General features: G+C 42.0%; 1 protein-coding gene across 1 annotated transcript in view; it reads left to right on the forward strand.

Annotated features, from left to right (window-relative positions):
- Positions 1-21,437, forward strand: part of LOC122808190 (extracellular calcium-sensing receptor-like) — a 512,288-nt gene that overhangs the window by 489,331 nt on the left and 1,520 nt on the right. The window lies entirely within an intron of this gene.

The following is a 21,437-nucleotide window of genomic DNA, read 5'->3' on the forward strand; positions in this document are numbered from 1 at the left end:
TTTGGTTTGTAAAAGGCATGTCAGATTAATTGCATCATGTAAACCAGAAAGCTTATTCACTTTTAATTATAACTGCAAAAAGTGTTTCTGTTCATTCAAATACACTCCTGTGATTACCCACTTTAAAAACCTTAGATAAGTGTTCCAGAATGGAACATACAAACATTCTACACTGGTTACACACAAAATTAGGTGTAAATGGCCATTATTCAGGCCCTTAACCTTAATAGTATATATATGTTCCATAACAAAACAGTATCAAGCTTACCAGGATCAGGACCATGGCCTTGGATAACACCTGACAGACCTGAAAAAAGGTGAGGGTGAGGTAATTCAGTACCACCACATGTTGCAGCACAAGGTAGTTAATGTGCATATACCTCACTTGTACAGTAGTTACTGTGTTACTTGATGTATTGGTGACATTCTGAATATGAGTGTACAACTGAGCTGAAACCTTTCCCCACCCCAAAGCACATACACATGATGCCCATGTAAACATATGAACAGCCTGACAGAATGATGGCTACAGTATTACAATGGTAATCACAGTAAGCTTACCTGCATGCTAAACTGCTGTGGATACTGTGGCACCCACCTCCACAATGTATGGTGTGATGAATGCCTGAAAGCTGTCTTGTGTCCCTAGAGTCACCAGGAATTCTTCAGTGGCTGACATGGGTTGTTCCACTGCAGGACCTCCACTGATGACAGAACGATCCCTGGCTACATCAGCTGCCCTTCATCATGCAGCATTCACCATGTCTGTTGCTCAGTGTTGAACCTGCTCATATGTCCTGTACTGGTGGCCAGTGGCATTCACATCCTGGACAAGGTCTGCCCACAGTGTAGCCCGCTGTTCTCTTTTATGCTTTCCATTGGATAGCAGGATGTGAAGATGTTGCCATAGTCCTTCAAGTATTAGTTCACTCTCCACATCTGAGAAGGGGGCATGGCATCTACGGTACATTATTCCTGAAATACAACAAAAGGGAAACGCATTACAGGATTAGATACATTGATGTCCACTATGTACAAATACAGCATGAACAAAATGGCCGGCACTATTCACTACTTGCTCACAGATATCATACCCCACAGAGTGACAACATACTATGTGTGTGGATACAACCAAGATAGTATCAATACTGAGGTATTTCCTGTGTGCCATGAGAGATTCTGCTGTATTATCATACACCAAACCCTCTGGTAAACTGTGGTGTGTGACCTAAGGCCAACCACCCAATATGTCATAAGACCAGTGCCAGACAAATAGCAGTGTGCTATTACAACCACTATATAGGGACAGTCCAACAAGACCAGTGTGCCACAATGACAAAAGACAATGCAATGCGTATGTATTGTACATCCACTGTAGGTGTAAGACAGCAGGATATTAATGACATGTCATTACCACAGGTCTAAGACAAGGTTACTGATGTAATCCCTATTCCCCATACCTCTATCCTCCAATCTGCATCCTGTTATACACAAAAAGCAGTTAGATACCTGGTGGAGTGGACTCCTCTATTGAAATCTGCATCTAGTAATGTTTTGCAAAGGCATGCTCTGTGTGAGGAAAGTCTCATACAGAATGTTTCCCCATAGCCAGCTGCTTACATTTTAACATACTTCTCATTAGCAGGTAAATTCCTATAAACCAATATGTGTCTATAATATGCTAATTGCAGCCAAATTGCACTATCATTAGCCAATGACATGCAACCACCGTGCAATATATAAGGCTTTCATGTAGACCAGGGTCCCTTACTTAGCTGTTGAGATGGACATTACTGGGGTGAGGAGACTACATCATCTCAGAGGGTAGGTCTGTAGCAGAAACCTTTACATAGAGCTGTGTGTACCACAGGCTAAAGCTGCTGTTCCAGGTAATAGACATAGGCAGTGGGTGTGAACACTTTGGAGAACAACAAGCTGTAGGTGTACTTGTGTCAGCTGTGTCAGCCTTGTTGTAGAGGCAGAGCCAGCGTGAGGGTACCCTTTGCATTCCAATGAAAGCATATGTGTATGGTACATATGTTAGGCAACTGTGTCAAATACAGAGTACTAGGTGACATATAGTTATGCTATATGGATATGTGAAGTGTGTCCCCACCTGCAGGCCTGTGACTTCCTGCACTGAAAAGCAGTTATTTAATTTGCAATGCATTGTGTGGATAAAGAGTGAATGAGTAATTCATTAATTGTTGTCTTCACAATAATGAAAGTGAAATGCAACACAACAGTGGATTTGAACCCAGGAATTTGTGTGGCAAAATGTACTTTATGCAAGGCACGTAACAGACTGAGCTACTGAGACACTGGTAAGCCAGGTATATTTGCAAGATATATGTGCATCCATGCAGGCTGTGACAAACATTTTCTACACTCATCAGTATGTGCATGGCTTTATATGGATGTAATTCTTCACCAGGATCCTAGCTGTACATGTACTTTGCCATTGATGCTTTAGCAGGTGTTTTTCTACATGTTGCTGATAAAAGGGCACATTTACCTGCTATCACAAACCTTAATTACATCAATTATCATGTCTTTGTCTGTCTAGTGGTGTACTATTACACAGAGTCCAAGGTACACTCCCATTTTTTCCATTACTTTTTATCCCATTTTGAGCAGTGAGGGATGGAGTGCAGGTCCACTGAAACAAGCCTAGGATGTAGGACGGAACCACAGCCATCCATTTCTTGTACATCAACAACTATGCATGTTGACAGAATTTGTACATAACTTTGAACACTCCACCAGAGAGAGGGGGGAAGACAACATAACTGCATTGTAAAACAAATTGGACCAAATTACATGTGTACAGTTGACACATGAGTAAAATGGATAGCTATATATGGGAAGATTGTTTTTGGGGGATAGGTGCCCATTTTTTCTTTTTTTTTTAAGGTGAGAGTGGAATGTTGGGGAAGAGACATAGGTATCTGTGGTGGAGGTAATTTTGGTAGGTGAGGATGCATTTGCAAACAGACAAGATGGCAGACAGGGGCGTGTGTGACACATGAGGGGAGAAAACACCTTGGATAAGGGAGGGTGTTGTGGAATACAGGTCTCATGTGCCTCTAAGCGGCAGCAGCATGACTCAAATCCCCACCCATGGGACTGTCAGGACTGCTCTTCACTGCCCTGAGGGTGGATGTGCTGGAGGCTGTGCACCAATTCACCAGGTTGTCCAGCATGTCCTCAATCTGGTGCAGGTGGTGGTCATAGTCACAGTGGACTATCCTGTGCAATAAGACGGGCAGCTCCTTCTGGATGAAAACTCTGGCACCACTCCCAGCGGGGGGCCTTTCCCCATCCCGTGAGGCAGTACTACTCAACACCACAGATAGTGCAGGGGCAGCAGAGGGGGCATCACCGGTCTAGTTCCCAGACATGATGGGACCCAGTGCCACAGTTGGTGGAGGCAAGGTAGGGGGATCAGCCGGAACCAGCCTACCTTGACATGCTGTGGTAAATAAGGTATAGCAATAAGTCACAGTTAGTAATAACCAAACCTTTGTTAGTATTAACAGAATGGAACATCATATTTATTAATTGATATACATATTAATGTATATTAAGTGCAACACAACATTAAGTAACAAACTAAATGGTAACAGCATGCCAGTAAGAAGCAAACCATAAGGCCAGCAAAACAGTTTATCAAGATATGTTAATATTGAATCATAATAAAATATAACAATAATCAACCACATTTTCCAAAATATACTTAGTTTAACAAATTATGTTAATATTAAATAATAATAATACATAACAATAATGAATAAATTAAGATAAGGGCTAGGGAGAGAGAGAGAAAAACATTCCATTAGTGATATTGCAGATGATGTCCCTGAAAACACTGGTAATACATACTTTTACAGGTGTGCAGTGTCAGTTGTGATTACAGTGACTGCAATTCTCGTATAGCTGTTGTAGCACGTACATACATCTCAAGCTGATAGCATGGGACAGTATGGGCCAAGCACTAACAAATACAGGTACACAATTACAAAGCACAGTTTCACATAATGTGGACTTGTATAACATCAAGGTGTTCAGTAAATGGATTTGGTAATATATTGCATTTCACGTAATCATTTATCTGGTAATCATGTGACAGATTAGGCAGTTTTAATTACGAGTAATTGTGACACTTGAGAAGCATGTTTGTGTACAGTAATTAAACTAGACAGTCATCATGCCTTAGTTGGCATGCATGGGAGTAAAACCCAATAGCTGTGACTGCAGGGGACATTTGCAAATAATGTAATCATTGCCTGCAGAAACGAAGTACAGACATGCAAGGGATACAGACATACTGGATTACACAGATTTATTTATCAATCAACAATGCCGATGAACACTTTCATTCATAGGTTCATAGGTTCATACTAGGCTATCTGCCCTAGGGCATTTATAAGCCTAGCCAGAGTGTGTTTGGCTTTCGCCACCCATTTTAAATGAATTTTGCTATGCCCTTTTTCGAGGTTAGTATACTGTGCCTCTGTCTAACAGAGTCTAATTCCTCTTGAAGAGAGTCAATGAGGGACTCTGCCTAACCAGGACTGGGATATTATTCCAGAGTGAAGGGAGCCTCTGGGTTATGAATCTGTCCCTCCAGCATGTCCTATTTATTTCAGTGTTGAGGTTCAAGTTTCTCGAGCGCGTAGCTCGATGGGATTTGGATTTTCTGAGGTGCAGCATGTCCATTAATTCCGGGTTGGACATGGCTTTATACGTCAGGCACAGATCGCCTCTGAGCAGGTGGTATACCACTGAGTAGAGCTGGAGTTTCTTTAACCGGGCAGCATATGGCATCCGTTTGAGCCCTTTGATCCTCTTGGTGAGGTACTTTTGGGGTCTTTCCAGTTGCTGCAGGTGTCTGGTAAGGTACATCCCAAAAGGGGCATTGTACTCAATTATGGGCCTGATGAAGGATGAGTAAAGAGGCACGATGACCTCCCCTGATCTAGATGTGAATCCCTTCATGATTAGGTGGGCTATATAAAATGTTTTTCTAACCACTTTGACCACGTGGTTGTCAAATGAGAGATTGCTATCAACTTGGGTCCCCAGGTCCCTAATTACTTCTTCCGTACTTAATGGATTACCACCTATGTGGTAATTTGTGGGCACTTTGTTTTTGCCAAAGGGGATGACTATACATTTTTTGGCGTTTATCTTGAGGCCATGGCTCTGGCACCAGTTGTCTGTTTCTATGAGGCCCTTTTGTAGGATTTTTGTGTTGGCTGGAGAGTCTATTATGGCACCCAGTTTGCAGTCATCTGCAAACTTGGTCAGCTACAGTCCTTCCGTGTTAGCCTGTACCTCCGAGAAATATATACCGAACAAGAGAGGTCCCAGGACTGAGCCTTGTGGGATGCCACTTGTAACTGGTTTGGAGTCTGGCATGGCTCCAGCAATTCTAACCATGTGGGTTCTGTCCTTGAGCCAGTTTGCAACCCATCTAGTGACATAGGGGTTTATATTTAAGCTGGTGAGTTTATCTATAATGCCCGAGTGGGGTAATGTTTTTAAGGCTTTTGCAAGGTCCAAGCAGGCTATGTGGACCACCTTCCCCTCGTCAATGGCCTTGGTGACTGTTTCAAAGAAATCAACCAGGTTTAAGAGGCAGGATCTGCCCTTAACAAAGCCGAACTGGGTAGGATCCAGTGTCTGTAGGTCCCCAATATCTTTATTTATGAGGTCCATGATGATCCTTTCCATAGCTTTGCAGACCAAGCTAGTCAAGCTAATGGGGTGATAGTTTCCAGGATCCATTGAGGCACCACCTTTGTGGAGAGGGACCACTGTTGCTGTACGCCACTCTTTGGGTACATATCCTGTAGTAAGGATGAGATTGAACAGTAGTTTTATGTTTGGGTTTAGTTCTTCTTGGAGTTCATGTAGGATGCAGCCTGGGACACCATCTGGTCCCACTGATGCTGTGTTTTTTGCTTTGGAGAGGGCGGCTCTTATCTGAGCATCTGAGATGTCAGGGGGGCAGCATTCTGCTGGGATAGATATTTGCCCTTTTGGTGGGGAAGGGGGGAGACGTTTGCGCTGAACCTGTCAGCTAGGATGTTGGCAGTGTCTGTGGGTTTGGTGTATATTTTGTCATTTTGGACTAATTCTGAGCATATCTGGGAATTCCCACCCAGGTTCCTAACATAACTAAAGAAAGCTTTGTGATTATCCTTAGTGTCCTGTGCAATTTTTCTCTCGAAGCTGGCCTTAGACGATTTTATGAGTGCCCGTAGTTTTTTGCTAACACTGATCAGAGATGCCTTCCCTTTTTGGGATTTTGCTCTATCATGTAGTAGCTTCCTCCTTCTATTGTATAGTTTGTTTATGGCTGGAGTCCACCAGACAGGACACCTAACTTTGGAGGATTGGGTCTTAGTTTTATTTGGGATTGCATGATCCATGCATTCCTGAAGGTGTTCATAGAATTCGTTTATAAAGGATTCTGCGGACTGGGTCATATTTTCCACAGGCCCGGGGGCTTTGAAGGATTCCACCTCAGTTTTGAGGAGTGTGAAATTTGCTTTAGAGAAGTTTTTCACTGTGGTTTTCTGGGCAGGTGCTGGGGTCGGGATGTGAATATCTAGTGAGATTAGTTTATGGTCTGATCTTACCAATGAGGGATACACTTCTGGTCTGGAGCATAGAGTCCCCATGTTGGTGATGATCAGGTCCAGTATGTTTTCCCCTCTTGTGGGAGTGGCAACAAGTTGTTCCATAGCATTTGAGTTTATAAATTCTAGGAACCTGTGGGCTAGGGTGCTGGAGCTAGAGTAATGCTCCCAGTCTATGTTAGGGTAGTTGAAGTTACCCAATATAATGGTGTTTGTAGAGACCTTCATATTTTCCAGTGTTCTCAGGAAGGCCGAGTGAAGTTCCTGGGTTTGGGAGGGTGGTCTGAAGCAGGCTATAAACTGGAAGGCAGTTTTACCCATTGTTAGTTGAACATGGATAGTCTCTGATGCTTCGTGCTGTGCCAGCAACCTGGAGGTGTGAGTATGTTTGACGAATATTGATACTCCCCCTCCTTTTTGGGGCCGAAAAACATGGTATGAGGTATAACCTGGTAGTGCTGGGCTGCTCTCGGGAGCCTTGAACCAGGATTCTGTTACTGCACAGATATCAATGTTTTCCATGCTAAGGAGAGTTTCGAGTGCATGCATCTTGAGGTTTAGACTTCTGGCATTGAGTAGCATTACTCTTAGTTTCTTATCCCTTGTGATACCTATGGAGGTTGTTTTGTCTTTTGAGCCTTGCCTAAAAAAGGCACTATGGGGATGGCAAGAGCCTTTGCTAATATCCGAAAGCCCAGGGGTGACAGGTGCAAGCCGTCCCTAGCGAAGCATCGTGGCTTGTCGAGCATGTCATCCCAGGCAGGCAGGCATTGGATCCCCTTTGAATGACACCAATACTTAAGCCAATTGTTGAAATTGATCATCTTGTCTTCATATTGTGGCATCATTCTTGGTGAGGGTAAGATGCTACTCAAGGTCAGGGTCATACCGGCATGGGCTACATGCTCAGAGAGCTCCTCTATGTCTCTTTTCATGTAGTCCAGGGAGGTACGTCTCAGGTCATTCACACCAGCATGGACAATGACTGAGTCATATTTGTACATGCCTTGGAGTGACCTGAGTGCTTGTGTTATGTGGCAGATCCTAGCACCTGACAGGCAGCTCACCGTGACCTTCTCCTTGTTCAGCCTGGTGAGCGGGACGTCAGTGTGCCTGACGATAGAGTCACCTATCACAAGTGTATCAGGTGTGTTGTTTAGCCTTAAGGGCTGTGACTGTTTGGCACACTGGCTTTGTGAGCTATGTGTTGCACGTGTTTTGTTTTGGGGTAGCGGTTGCTTGGGTGTCTGCTTTGGAGGTCTCTGCTGCTTAGGCAGATTTTTATTTAGAGCCTCCGATTATGTTTTTGTGTGTTTGGTTTGCTGTCGTGGTAGGTCTATGTAAGACTGGAATTGTAGTGAGTGTGGTTTCATTCTCCTCCTGACTGGTTACGCCAGTACTGAGTTGAGAGAGCTTAGCCTCCAGTTTGGCTATATGGTTGCATCTTTCACATGTGTTGGAATTTGTTGGGAGGAGGAGAGGGTTGTCTGTGTACATGAGGCAGTTGTAACATTGTCTCAAGATTCCCAGATTCACCAGCTGGACCGGAGAGGAGATTGACAACTGACCTTTGGACATGCTAGAATAGTATTGGGAATTCCTTTATAATTGAAAAAAAGGGCCAATGGGGGAACAAAGTACTCAAGGGGAGTTTGTGAGGGTGTAGTGCTTTTAATTTTTTAGTGCTGACATATATAATTGCTTTAGTGAGCAAGTGCCAGGCTTTAGAGTGGGAATAGGGTGTTTATTATGAGAACTAGATCAGTTCTAAGGGGAAAAAGTGAAGAGCAGACTTTGTGGAGTCGAGAATGGTTTAAACCCAATTAAGCGGTGCTGCCCGATGCTGCGCTATGAGCAAAATCGCGCAAAGCCGCGCTAAAGCGGGTTTTATACAGGGGGACTTGAAAGAGCTAGAAATTGGCCCAAAATGGCCAATAGACTACCAGATTCTTGTGCTGGGAATACTCCTCCAGGGATAGATAGGCTGCTCTAAGCTCCCCACTGCCACTGGTAAACAAAGAAGTCTCCCTTTATCCAAGAAAGGAAATAGGCAACACAGGAACTTTCCAAAAGTCCAGAATACAGCAAAGCCTGTATTTAGACTACTCTAGGTCAGGAAAGATGGGAAACAAGGATATTTTTTTTTTCTTTTTTGCAACAAACAGCAGGAAAATTCACTAAATATGTAACACAGGTTAGCGCACTTGAGTGTGTAGCCTCAACAGGTAAAAACAACAAACAGGACAAACTTTAAAAGTGCAGGTGCAAAAACAACTTTAAGCAGTTTAAAACAGTTCAAGAAGCAGAAATACTTGCAGTTTAGCTAGATCGGACAGTCGCCCAGGTAGTAGCAGGAAAACAAACACTTTTTTCAGGTTAGCAGTCGCTCTTTTAGCCTCTCTGCTGCTAGCACCACTCTGCAGGACCACAAGGAGCTTGGCTGAGTAGTAACAAGTGCAAAAACCACGCCAAAGTGGGTTTTTACAGGGGGACTTGAAAGAGCTAAAAATTGGCCCAAAAACGGCCAATAGACTACCAGATTCTTGTGCTGAGAACACTCCTTCAGGGATAGATAGGCTGCTCCAAGCTCCCCACTGCCACTGGTGAACAAAGAAGCCTCCCTTTATCCAAGAAAGAAAATGGGCAACACAGGTACTTTCCAAAAGTCCAGAATACAGCAAAGCCTGTATTTGGACTACTCTAAGTCAGGAAAGATGGGAAACAAGGATATTTTTTTTCTTTTTTGCAACAAACAGACTACCCGATTCTTGTACTGGAAACACTCCTCCAGGGATAGATAGGCTGCTCCAAGCTCCTCACTGCCACTAGTGAACAAAGAAGCCTCCCTTTATCCAAGAAAGGAAATGGGCAACACAGGAATTACCAGATTCTTGTGCTGGGAATACTCCTCCAGGGATAGATAGGCTGCTCCAAGCTCCCCACTCCCACTGGTGAACAAAGAAGCCTCCCTTTATCCAAGAAAGGAAATGGGCAGCACCGGAACTTTCCAAAAGTCCAGAATACAGCAAAGCCTGTATTTGGACTACTCTAGGTCAGGAAAGATGGGAAACAAGGATAATATTTTTTTTTCTTTTTTGCAACAAACAGCAGACAAATGCAATAAATATGTAACACAGACTAGCACACTTGAGTGTGTAGCCTCAACAGGTAAATGCAACAATCAGGACAAACTTTAAATTGCAAGCACAAAAGCGTGCTAAAGCTGGCTTTAAAGCAGGGGGTTAAAAAGAGATAGGAAATAGCCCAAAACGGCCAATAAGCTACAAGTCACTGGGCTGGAACCACTCCTCAAGGGACAGATAGGCTGCTCAGAGCTCCCCACTCTCACTGGTGAACAAAGAAGCTTCCCCCTATCCAAATAAGGATAAGGGCAACACAGGAACTATGACACAGCCCAGAGATCAGCAATACCTGAAGACTGGACTATTCAAGTTCAGTAAAGGGAAACAAGGATTTTTTTTTTTTTTTTTACAAAGTAGCAGAAATTAGGTACAGAAACACAGTAAATGCTTTAATTCGGCTAGCGCACTTGAGTGTGTAGCCTACCAGTTAAACTAAGCAAAAACAAACTTTAAAAGTGCAAAAAACTCAGAAATACAGGCAGGAATGCAATAAAACAACTTTGCAGAGCTTATTTAGTTAAAGAAACAGAGAAGTCTATATATACAGTAAAGCAGCTAAAACACACAAACACTTCAGATGCAGTGCAACCTAGAGCACTTGAGTTGTAACAATATTAAGGCAATGAGCTAATGACACTAGACTGGGAGGAGTGTCACAGATAAGATTTACAGTAGGGGCGGGAACTACAAAGCCACCAAGTATAAGAGCAAGACACCAACTGGGAGGGAGAGTGGGGACAATAGCCTACAGACAGTAGCACTAGAGAAAGCACAGATAAAGATTTGTAAAGATACAGAATGCTTTTAACTGCAGACAAATCAGTTACTTGTGCAGATTAGTTAATAGCAATAAAATACACTTAAAGACTAAAATGCAGACAATAAAAGTGCTATATATTTGTTAAAAAACAATAATCTGTATAAATAATTGAAAAAAAACAGGATACTTATATATCTCAGCTAACAGCTGCGGTCAACAACTTATCCACTCTGCTCAGTGTATATAAACAGAAACCCTATCAAAGTTAGGGCTTAAATACCAGAAGAACAACTTTTTTTTTTTACAGGAACACAAAAGAACCAGCCCCCACTCAGCAGACTATCAACACAATCTAGCAAAGTTAAAGAGGCTTCAGCTAGAAACAATAGCCTACATACAGTAGCACTAGAGAAAGCACAAACAGATAAAGATTTGTAAAGATACAGAATGCTTTTAACTGCAGACAAATTAGTTACTTGTGCAGATTAGTTAATAGCAATAAAATACACTCTGGTGTCATTCAAAGGGGATCCAATGTCTGTCTGCCTGGGATGACATGCTGGACAAGCCACGCTGCTTCGCAAGGGACGGCTTGCACCTGTCACCCCTGGGATTCTGGATATTGGCAAAGGCTCTTGCCACCCCCATAGTGCCTTTTTTAGGCAAGGCTCAAATTCTAAACCTACCACCCTAGAACACAAAAAAGGAAAAAAACTAAGGGTAATGCTGCTCAATGCCAGAAGTCTAAATCTCAAAATGCACTCGAGGCCCTTCTCAGTATGGAGAACATCGATGTCTGTGCTGTGACAGAAACCTGGATCAAGGCTCCTGAGAGCACCCCAGCACTAACAGGTTTTACCTCATATCATGCGTTCTGGCCCCAAAATCCGGACAATACCAAGAAAGGAGGGGGGTATCCATATTCATCAAGGACACCCACACCTCAAGACTGGTGGCAACGCATGATGCATCGGAGACCATCCAGGTGCAATTAACCATAGGCAAGACTGCTCTGCAAATTGTAGCATGTTACAGGCCACCCTCACAAACTCAGGAACCTCACATGGCTTTCCTGAAAACACTGGAGGGGATAAATGTATCTCCAAACACCATCATACTAGGTGACTTCAATTACCCTAATATAGACTGGGAACACTACTCAAGCCCAAACACCCTAGCCCAAAAGTTCCTGGAATTCATAAACTCAAATGCCATGGAACAACTAGTCACCATCCCCACGAGAGGAGAAAACATACTTGATCTCATCATCACGAACATGGGGGCACAATGTTCAACACCGGAAGTATACCCCTCACTGGTGAGATCAGATCACAAACTAATCTTGCTGGAGGTCCTCATCCCACCCCCACCTGAAATAAAAAAGACCACAGTAAAAAACTTCTCGAAAGCCGACTTCACACTTCTAAAGACTAGTGTGGTCTCCTTTAAGGCCCCCGAGCTGGCGGAAAACAGTACTCAAGCCACTGAATCACTTACAAATGCCTTCTACCAGCACCTGCAGGACTGCATGGATAAGGCAATCCCAAGCAAAACAAAGACTCTTTGTACCAAGGGCAAGCATCCAGTCTGGTGGACCCCAGCCATAAGCAAACTCTACAACAAAAGGAAGAAGCTACTACAAGATAGAGCAAAATCCTTAAAAGGTAAGACACCTTTGATCACTATAAGTAAAAAACTAAGAGCTCTCATAAAATCATCCAAAGCAAATTTTGAGAGAAAAATAGCTAAAGACTCAAAAGACAATCATAAGGCCTTCTTTAGCTATGTTAGAAACCTGGGAGGAAACTCCCAGATATGCTCAGAACTAGTTCAAAATGATGTGAAGATTACTGATCCTACAGACATTGCCAACATACTGGCTGACAGGTTCAGTGCAAACTTCTCCCCCCCTCCCCCCCAAAAGGAGATATCTATACCAAATGGTTGCAGCCCCCCAAACATCTCTAACGCCCAAGTGAGAACTGCTCTCTCCAAAGCAAAAAACACAGCATCCATGGGACCTGATAGTGTCCCAGGCTGTGTGCTCCACGAACTCAACGAGGAATTAAACCCACAGCTAGGACAGCTGTTTAATCATAGTCTCACCTCTGGATACGTACCCAGGGAGTGGCGCACTGTGACTGTGGTCCCACTTCACAAAGGCGGTGCCTCCACCGACCCTGGAAATTACCGGCCCATTAGCTTGACAAGCCTTATCTGCAAAGCCATGGAGAGGATCATAACGGACCTCATAAATAAAGACATAGGGAATTTGCAGACTTTGGATCCAACCCAGTTTGGCTTTGTCAAAGGCAGATCATGCCTTTTAAACTTGGTTGACTTTTTCGAAACAGTCACCAAAGCCATTGATGAGGGAAAGGCAGTCCATACAGCCTACCTCGATCTGGCGAAGACCTTCGATACAATACCCCACTCGGGTATCATTGAAAAACTCATCAGCTTAAATGTTAACCCATACATCACAAGATGGGTTGCAAACTGGCTGAGTGACAGAACCCACAGGGTCAGAGTTGCTGGCGCCATGTCAGACTCAAAGCCTGTCACAAGTGGTGTCCCACAGGGCTCAGTCCTGGGCCCACTCTTGTTTGGCATCTACTTTTCCGAAGTACAAGCAAACACAGGAGGGTTATGGCTGACAAAGTTTGCAGATGACTGCAAACTGGGTGCCATAGTCGAAAACACATCTGACACAGATATCCTTCAGAAGGGTCTCACAGAAATGGATAACTGGTGCCAGAGCCATGGCCTAAAGTTAAATGCCAAAAAATGCATAGTCATACCCTTCGGGAAAAACAAGGTTACCCCTAGCTACCATATAGGTGGTAATCCTCTGAGCACAGAAGAAGTTATCAGGGACCTGGGGACCCAGGTTGACAGTAGCCTGTCATTCGACACCCATGTAGCTAAAGTAGTTAGGAAGACCTTCTACATTGCCCACCTTATCATGAAGGGATTCACATCTAGATCAAGGGAGGTCATAGTCTCCCTATACTCATCACTCATCAGACCAATGATTGAGTACAATGCCCCATTCGGAATGTATCTGACCCGACACTTGCAGCAGCTGGAGAGGCCACAAAAGTTCCTCACCAAAAGGATAAAGGGTCTCAAAAATTTGTCTTATGCTGCCCGACTGAAAGAACTCCAGCTCTATTCAGTCGCTTACCGCTTGCTCAGAGGTGACCTTTGCCTGACATACAAGGCCATGTCGAACCCAGATTTGATGAATATGTTTCACCTCAAAAAATCTAGATCCATCAGAGCCACAAGGGCGGGAGACTTAAACCTCGACACGGCTATTAATAGGACGTGCTGAAGGGATAGATTCATCACCCAAAGCCTCCCTATGCTGTGGAACAAAATCCTGGTATATGTGAGGCAGAGCACCTCGCTGGCCTTGTTCAAGAGAAATCTTGACCAATGGATGGGAGATCGCAGATATACCCCAGGGATTACCTCAGTGTCACTGCTCGACAGAAGCACAGCAAAATAATGGGTATAGTTCCCCATACTAAAGGGGTGGCGTAAGCCACAAAACTATGGGCTAGGCTTGTAAATGCCCTCGGGCAGATAGCCTAGTATGAACCTATGAACCTATGAACTAAGACTAAAAAGCAGACAATAAAAGTCCTATATATTAATTGTTAAAAAACAATAATCTGTATAAATAATCGAAAAAAAAAACAGGATACTTATATATCTCAGCTAACAGCTGCGGTCAACAACTTATCCACTCTGCTCAGTGTGTATAGTGATTGTGATATTGATTTTAACATTCTGTGAAATCTAAACATCATATCTGCTCAATAATATGGGTTACCTCACCCAGATAGCTCTTGTTCATGGGGAGAGAGAAAATGTGCATTATGTGACTGATACTGAAGATTTAATGCTACATGCCACTGGATTTCAACCTATGACTGTGTGTGGCAAAATGTACTGTGTACAAGGCATTTAACAGACTGAGCTTCTGAGGCACTGCTGACTACTGCCTGACTGATACTGGCCTTGATATAACCTGGAATCATACCATGAATTGAGAAATACAAGTTACAAGACATTCTCCTGGCATTCTAGTACTATTTCAGTGTTATAATAGACTGTAGTGACAGTAGAACGCACTTGCATGGAATACAACCATACTGCATATATTAATACAGCTTTATTTTAAAATCAACAATGGTGGTGAATGCTTTTTATTGTTATTGGTTTGAAATATCCCTGAGGTCCATATGTAATATCTGCCCATGGAGTTGGCTACCTCACCCATATACATTCATTACCTGAAGTCTGAGGAACAAAGAGCATTATGTGAACAATGATGACCTGGGGACAGCCTTGGACAGTACTTTGAGTTAAGCAATACAGTTTGCAGGCCATTAGATTTACATTCTACAGCTATTACAGTGTTATACCTGACTGCAGCAGCCTTACCATACAGAATCAATATATACCACTCTACTGCAATGGTTATAACAACACAATCCTGCTTTACACCATTTTGCTTACTGTTATTGGTATTGTTTATTTTTTTATTGAACTACAGTTGTCATTGTTCATTTATTGCACTACAGCTCTAATTGCCCATTTATTGCACTACAGATTTTCTTGTGTATACTTTATTGCAGTAAATGTTTTACTCTTTCTTGCCTATTGCACTATAGCATAATACATCTGCACTCACTGCACTCATGGAGCAACCTGTTCTGGCACCCAGCATGGGACTTGACATTGCAAGCCCTCTCAACTGTAGCTGTTGGGAGAGAAGCATACCATTATGCATACAAGTTTTGTAGATATTCAGCTTGCATTTTGGTAAGACAGTAGAAAACATACTTACATACTTGTGTGGCATTCCCATCTCTTGCTTCTTGGACCCAGGTTTCCAATTTTATTTTATTTTATTTCACATTTGTTAACCGGATTGGTCCAGCTGAGTTACAAAAAACCCATCTTCAGTGGAGACCCAAGGAGAAAATCTCCAATAATATCTGCAGCAATAAAAAGTAAAAGAAACATTATACATAAAATAAAATAGAGTGCAAACTGGAATGCAGGCATACAGAACAAATTATAGTTGTCACATAAGAAAGTGTGAGTACTAAAAATATAAATATGCAAACAGTTTAGTCACAGTGCTGAAAAACTAGCATTTTCTAATATTTGCAAGAATTAGAAGTAATGCTAATGCACTTCCTAAGTAGAGGTTGTAGAATGTGAATAGACAGAGGTATATGAGAGGTTAAGTGGTGTGATTGCCTCTCTTACTCTTTTTCAGGTCATCATGGTGGTGACGACACTGCTCACCTGTGCAGGGGATACCAGTAACACTGGGGAGTTCTCTGGCCAAATGATCCTAGGCCTCCACCTTACACTCCAAGCCCTGGAAATCAAACTGCATCAGCTGGGTCCTTGTTTTTTATCAGGAGCCCAACCAGAACCCCGGACTGCTGAATACCCCACTTCTGCACCTGAAAGCATACACATTCACCAGCAATGCCTGCCATATCAATAGACAATTGAACTCCAATGAATGGTGCAGAATTCCTGCCTATTGTGCTTAATATAGGCTATTTTCCTGCCCTTACATGTTATTGAGCAACATTCAAAAAAGTGCCATGTCACTTAGCATCACGCAAACCAGCTAAGCAGAGTTGAGCAACATGAAAACTGGCACAACCAAGGCTTTAGCGAAGCTTGGCACCACGCAAACATTAGCAGCCATTATCATGTTTATATGGTGCTTAGCATGGTTGAGCAGAGCTCAACAGAGTTCAGCAGAGTGCAGCAGTGACATATTTTACAATTTTATTATTAACTTATACAAAAATAGTACATTCAATTACAGAAATGTTCTGCCTCCTATGGACTCAAACCCAGGACCTACAGCACATAAAGCTAGAACTCTACCCATTTAGCTACTTGGATGTTATGAAAACTACTATATCTTCACATATACTACTTAGCTACCTGTTAGTGTTGCTGAGCACTGCTCCACACCACACAAACATTGTAAACAAACCTGTAAATAAATAATGAATTACATCCAGTTTCTATTTTTAGCTGTCTGTCTGGCAAGTGTCGGCTATCTATGTATAAACAGTGCTTGGCTTTACAGTGCTCCATGCTGCGCAAATGGTAATTCTAAAAAAAAAAATTAAATGACAAAACTAATTATGATAATTGATTACATCTGGTTTCTATTTTTAGATGTGTAGCAGGTGACAGCTCTCTATATGTAAATGCATCTTGGCATTTTTGCACTCCACGCCATGCAAACATGCAAAAAAAAATCTTAAATATTATACATTTAACAGAATTCACAGCATTTCAACAGTGGTGGCGTGCATTACTGGGAGCATCATTCTGTACTTAACATCTGACCAGGCATCCACAACCATGGGTAGCTTCTACACATCTCCCTACACTGATTCAATATCCCTATTCCTATGCTCTCCCTCAACAGTGCATCACCATTAATATGCATGACATGCTACTGAGGGGGAACTGTCGCTGTGTACATAGATAGATTCATTTTACATTATTAAATCCTGGGGTGTGTTTGCTGGAGTTACACAGAATCTCCCCATCACCTTGAATTTAGCAGTGCAGATTCCCATGTTCAGTCCATTCACACTCTCATATCTTGCAATTATGTCAGTGACATTTCAAGCATTTATGCTGTGTATGTTCAGTGAGGTACAGATACCCTTCCCAGAGAGTGTAGGAGAGGTTAATATTATTTTATCCACCCTTCCTTATTCTGAAGGCAAACTTAGAATTTGTCGTATGTCACAGTCTGCCCAATCATATATCTTACCACAGGAACACTTTATAATCCCAAAATTCTGAAATACCGAATTTCAGAATTCCGAGATTATAAAGTTCGAAACCCCAGAAGTGCGAATTTCAAAATCCCGAGGTATGGAGATTTTCATCTAGCACTTCTGGTGTTGCACTGTGTGAAGGGATTGCTGGAAATTCAGGTAAGTATTTATGTTTAAGGGTTTTTGTTAGGGGCTTTAGTGTCTGTCAGTGTGTTTGGTTACTATGATCTCTGTGTGCGAGGGGAATGTAGCTTGTATGGTGGTGTTTTTGTGTGTTTGTGTAGTGCGACCATGGAGTTAGTATACTTAAATAGGGGGATTTGGGGGTGCAGCCCCCCACATGGGGGATGCAGGGTGGCTTGTCCCCCTGCTTGTATGTAGTGTAGGTTTGAGTGTTTGTGTGTTGGGGAAGCTGTGTGTATGTGTGTGGTGTATGGTTAGTTTAGTGTTCGCGATTTTAAAATTTGCGCTTCTTGGGTTTCGAGATTGTCAGGTTTCAGCTTTATGATCTTGAAATTCTGAAATTCGATATTTCAGGATTTCGGGATTATAATGTGAATCCCTTATGACATGTACAAAGTATTCACAGTTCCACCATATTTGCTTGCATAATTGCACTGATCCACTTTAGAGTGCCCAGGTGTTTGAAAACAACCAAAATGTAACAAAAGCAAAAGATTTAAATGTAATTTAAAGGCAACTCTGTTATACAGATTGTAGTTTTTTTTCTGCCTGAATAGCTTTATTCCTGATTATGATATTTTATGTTTGACATGTAAGAAGAAATCTCACAGGTTAACTACAAATAACAGCAGTTAGTTTTGTATTGAGAGGAATGTATATTTCTTGTACTTAGCCAAGTGCATTTTTTCTGATTGTCTGACAGAAACATTATGATTTGCTGAGGCAATACGAGGCCTATAACTGTCTAAAGGAATACAACATGGATATCATAGGTCTGTTCACACCTTGCCTTGAAATATAAGTAAGCAACTGAAAACAGCTTCTCCTTGTTGTATGAGTGATCACCTAAATATGACATATACATTTCTAAACTGTGAAGGGAAACATTTGGAGAAATTTGTACATTCTTTAAATCTGATTAGAGTTGGTGAGGCAACAGTAAGAACTTATGAGTTCAAGTGGAAATCTCTAGCTACACTGCTGAGTGCATGCCATTATGTGATTGCTTAGCATTTACAACAAATTTCTAGCTGAAAAAAGTGACTCTTGGACTCATTTATGGAGATACTACTGGGGTTCATAACTATATTCTCATCATCATTATAGCTTGTTATGTGGCATTCCTATTTAAAGAGCTAATTTAATGAGCTACTTCCTGTATTCCAGAGAATGTTTCCTCAGGTTTGGTCTGCCTACTGTGTGGTTCTGAGCAAGTCCTTTAATCAGACAGTAATTACTAGGCAAGTCCGAAAAACATCCATGTGGATTGGAGCTCTACTCTGGTTGACAAATACAAACAAACACATTTCTCAACCCCAAGTTCAATATTTTGGTTCATAGGATGATACAAGGCTATTGGTCTGGAGGCCCTTATAAGCCTAGCCAAGAATTTCACCCATGTTCCTTCAAAGTCAACACCGGTTACCCTGTCCAGCAGGGATACAGGTGGGATCCCGGGTGTATTTTCTGTTTCTCATCCAGTTGTCCAGGTTCCTCTTAAAGAGGGCTAGAGAGATACCCTGCTTGACATGAAGAGGGAGACTGTTCCACATAGGGGGGAGTCCTTGGGACACATATTTATCCCGCCAACAAGTTCTATTAATGTCACAGACCAGGTTAAGGCCTTGTGTGTGGGTTGCACAAGTGGAGTTTGTATTACAGATATGCAGCAACTCCATCAAGGTTGGGTTTAAGATGGCCTTGTATGCCACAGGTTACCTCTGAGCAATGACACTGAATAGATGAACAAGGCTTTTAGCCTATATGTATAGGATAGATGTTTGAAATCCTGATTTTTCTGGCCAGGAACCTCTGTGGTCTCTCCAACTGCTGCATGTGCTTAGCAAGGTACATGTTGAAGGAGGCATTGTACTCAATAATGAGTCTGATAAGGTAGTAGTACAGGGATGTTATGACCTCCTTGTTCCTGGATGAAATGTCCTTATTTATGAAGTGGGCCATGTAGAAAGTCTTCCATACAATGGAGGCAATGTGATGGTCAAAAGTCAGGTTGCTATCAGCCTGGGTGCCCACTTCCATCACAACTGATTGCATGCTTAGTACATTGTTATTACTGTGATAATTAGTGGGGATGCCATTTTCACCAAATGGGATAATGATGCATTTCTTAGCATTCAGTTTGAGGCCATGCTTCTGGCACCAGTCATTAGTTTGGGTAAGGCCATCATGTGGAGGATGTTCACATCACTAGGGGAATTTAAGACAGTGCCCAGCTTGCAGTCATCTGCAGACTTGGTCAGCCACAGACCAATTGTTTTGGCTTGCACCTCAGAAAAGTATATCCCATACATTAGAGGCCCCAAGACCGACCCTTGGGGTACACTGCTTGTCACAGGTCTACTACTAGAGGTGGCTTCTCCTACTTTGACTGAGTGAGTTCTATCAGTGAGCCAGTTAGCCACCCATCTGGTAACATATGGGGGGTGATGCCTAGGTGGGAGAGTTTATCTATTATGCCTGACTGTGGAATAGTGTCAAAGGCTTTGGCTAGGTCAAGGAAGGTGGTGCACACCACCTCATGCATGGCTTTGATGACTGTTTTGAAAAAGTTGACCAAGTTTAACAGGCATGATCTCCCTTTGACAAAACCAAACTGTGTTGGGTCAAGCATTTGGAGGTTGCCATTGTCCTTGTTTATAAGGTCCATGATAATGCATTCCATGGCCTTGGTGATCAGGCTAGTTAGGCTGATGGGCCTATAATTGCCTGGGTCAATGAATGCTCAACTTTTGTGTAGAGGGATGTATAACCATTGCACACAGACAGGTGAGAAAGGCACACTGCTGCAAGGGGATATATTCACACACACACACACACACACACACACACACACACACACACACACACACACACACACACACACACACACACACACACACACACACACACGCGCACATTCACAGACCTACCCTGTCTGAGATTAGAACCCCTACCTATCTAGTAGTATATACTATAGTATATACTATAGTATAAAAAAAAAAAATATATATATATATATATATATATATATATATATATATATATATATATATATATATATATATATAAAACTTATTGCATGCACCACGGAGCTTTCATCAACTTTATAACTGCTAGCTCTGATCTTGTATAACTTTAACACATGCAACATTTTTATTCAGTTTATATTTAATGCACTGATTGCACAATTATTTAAAGAAGGATTGTTGACTTTTGATTATTCATGGTCTTTAAAATACATCTTTCAAACTTCTATCTTGGCTACGCATCTACGCCTTTCAGTTCTATTTCACAGTTAACATCAGAGAGTGCAGTACTGTATGAGCCTTAGCTCATTCACCCAAAAGGTGCTCAGGAAGTTTGTACTGTAACTTCCAATGGGAGCAGCCTACAATTTTTGACTGAATCAAATTATGTCCTCACATTTCAAACAAATGTTCATATCTCTGGAACCACAGAGGTTATGAAAGAAGTATAAACGGCAAACTCTTTAGCACAAACTATTTTTATTGTAGTAGTATTCTTTAGGTTCTATGTCTTAAATCAAATTAAGTTATAAGTAACTACTACATGTGTAATATTTTATAAACAACTGACAATATCTCTGTGACTGCTCAAGTTACAAACATACTGTCTGCAGCATTATATTCATTTAGTTGTGAGCTTTCACATAAGGCTAAAGAGTTTTGTCTGTATTATTTGGTTGTTGAGATATTTAGAAAAATGTGAAAATTATATCTATGCAAATTAATATCATAAAAGCAACAGTTAATATATATTTACCTGCACTAAACAGAGCTCAAATATTAATGCAGTTGAGTTTGCCATTGTGTGAGCTTTAACATGAAATCTTTTA

The sequence above is a fragment of the Protopterus annectens genome, chromosome 8.part0 (assembly GCF_019279795.1).
Source record: "Protopterus annectens isolate FY-2018-M chromosome 8.part0, PAN1.0, whole genome shotgun sequence".
NCBI classification, from domain to species: Eukaryota; Metazoa; Chordata; order Ceratodontiformes; family Protopteridae; genus Protopterus; species Protopterus annectens.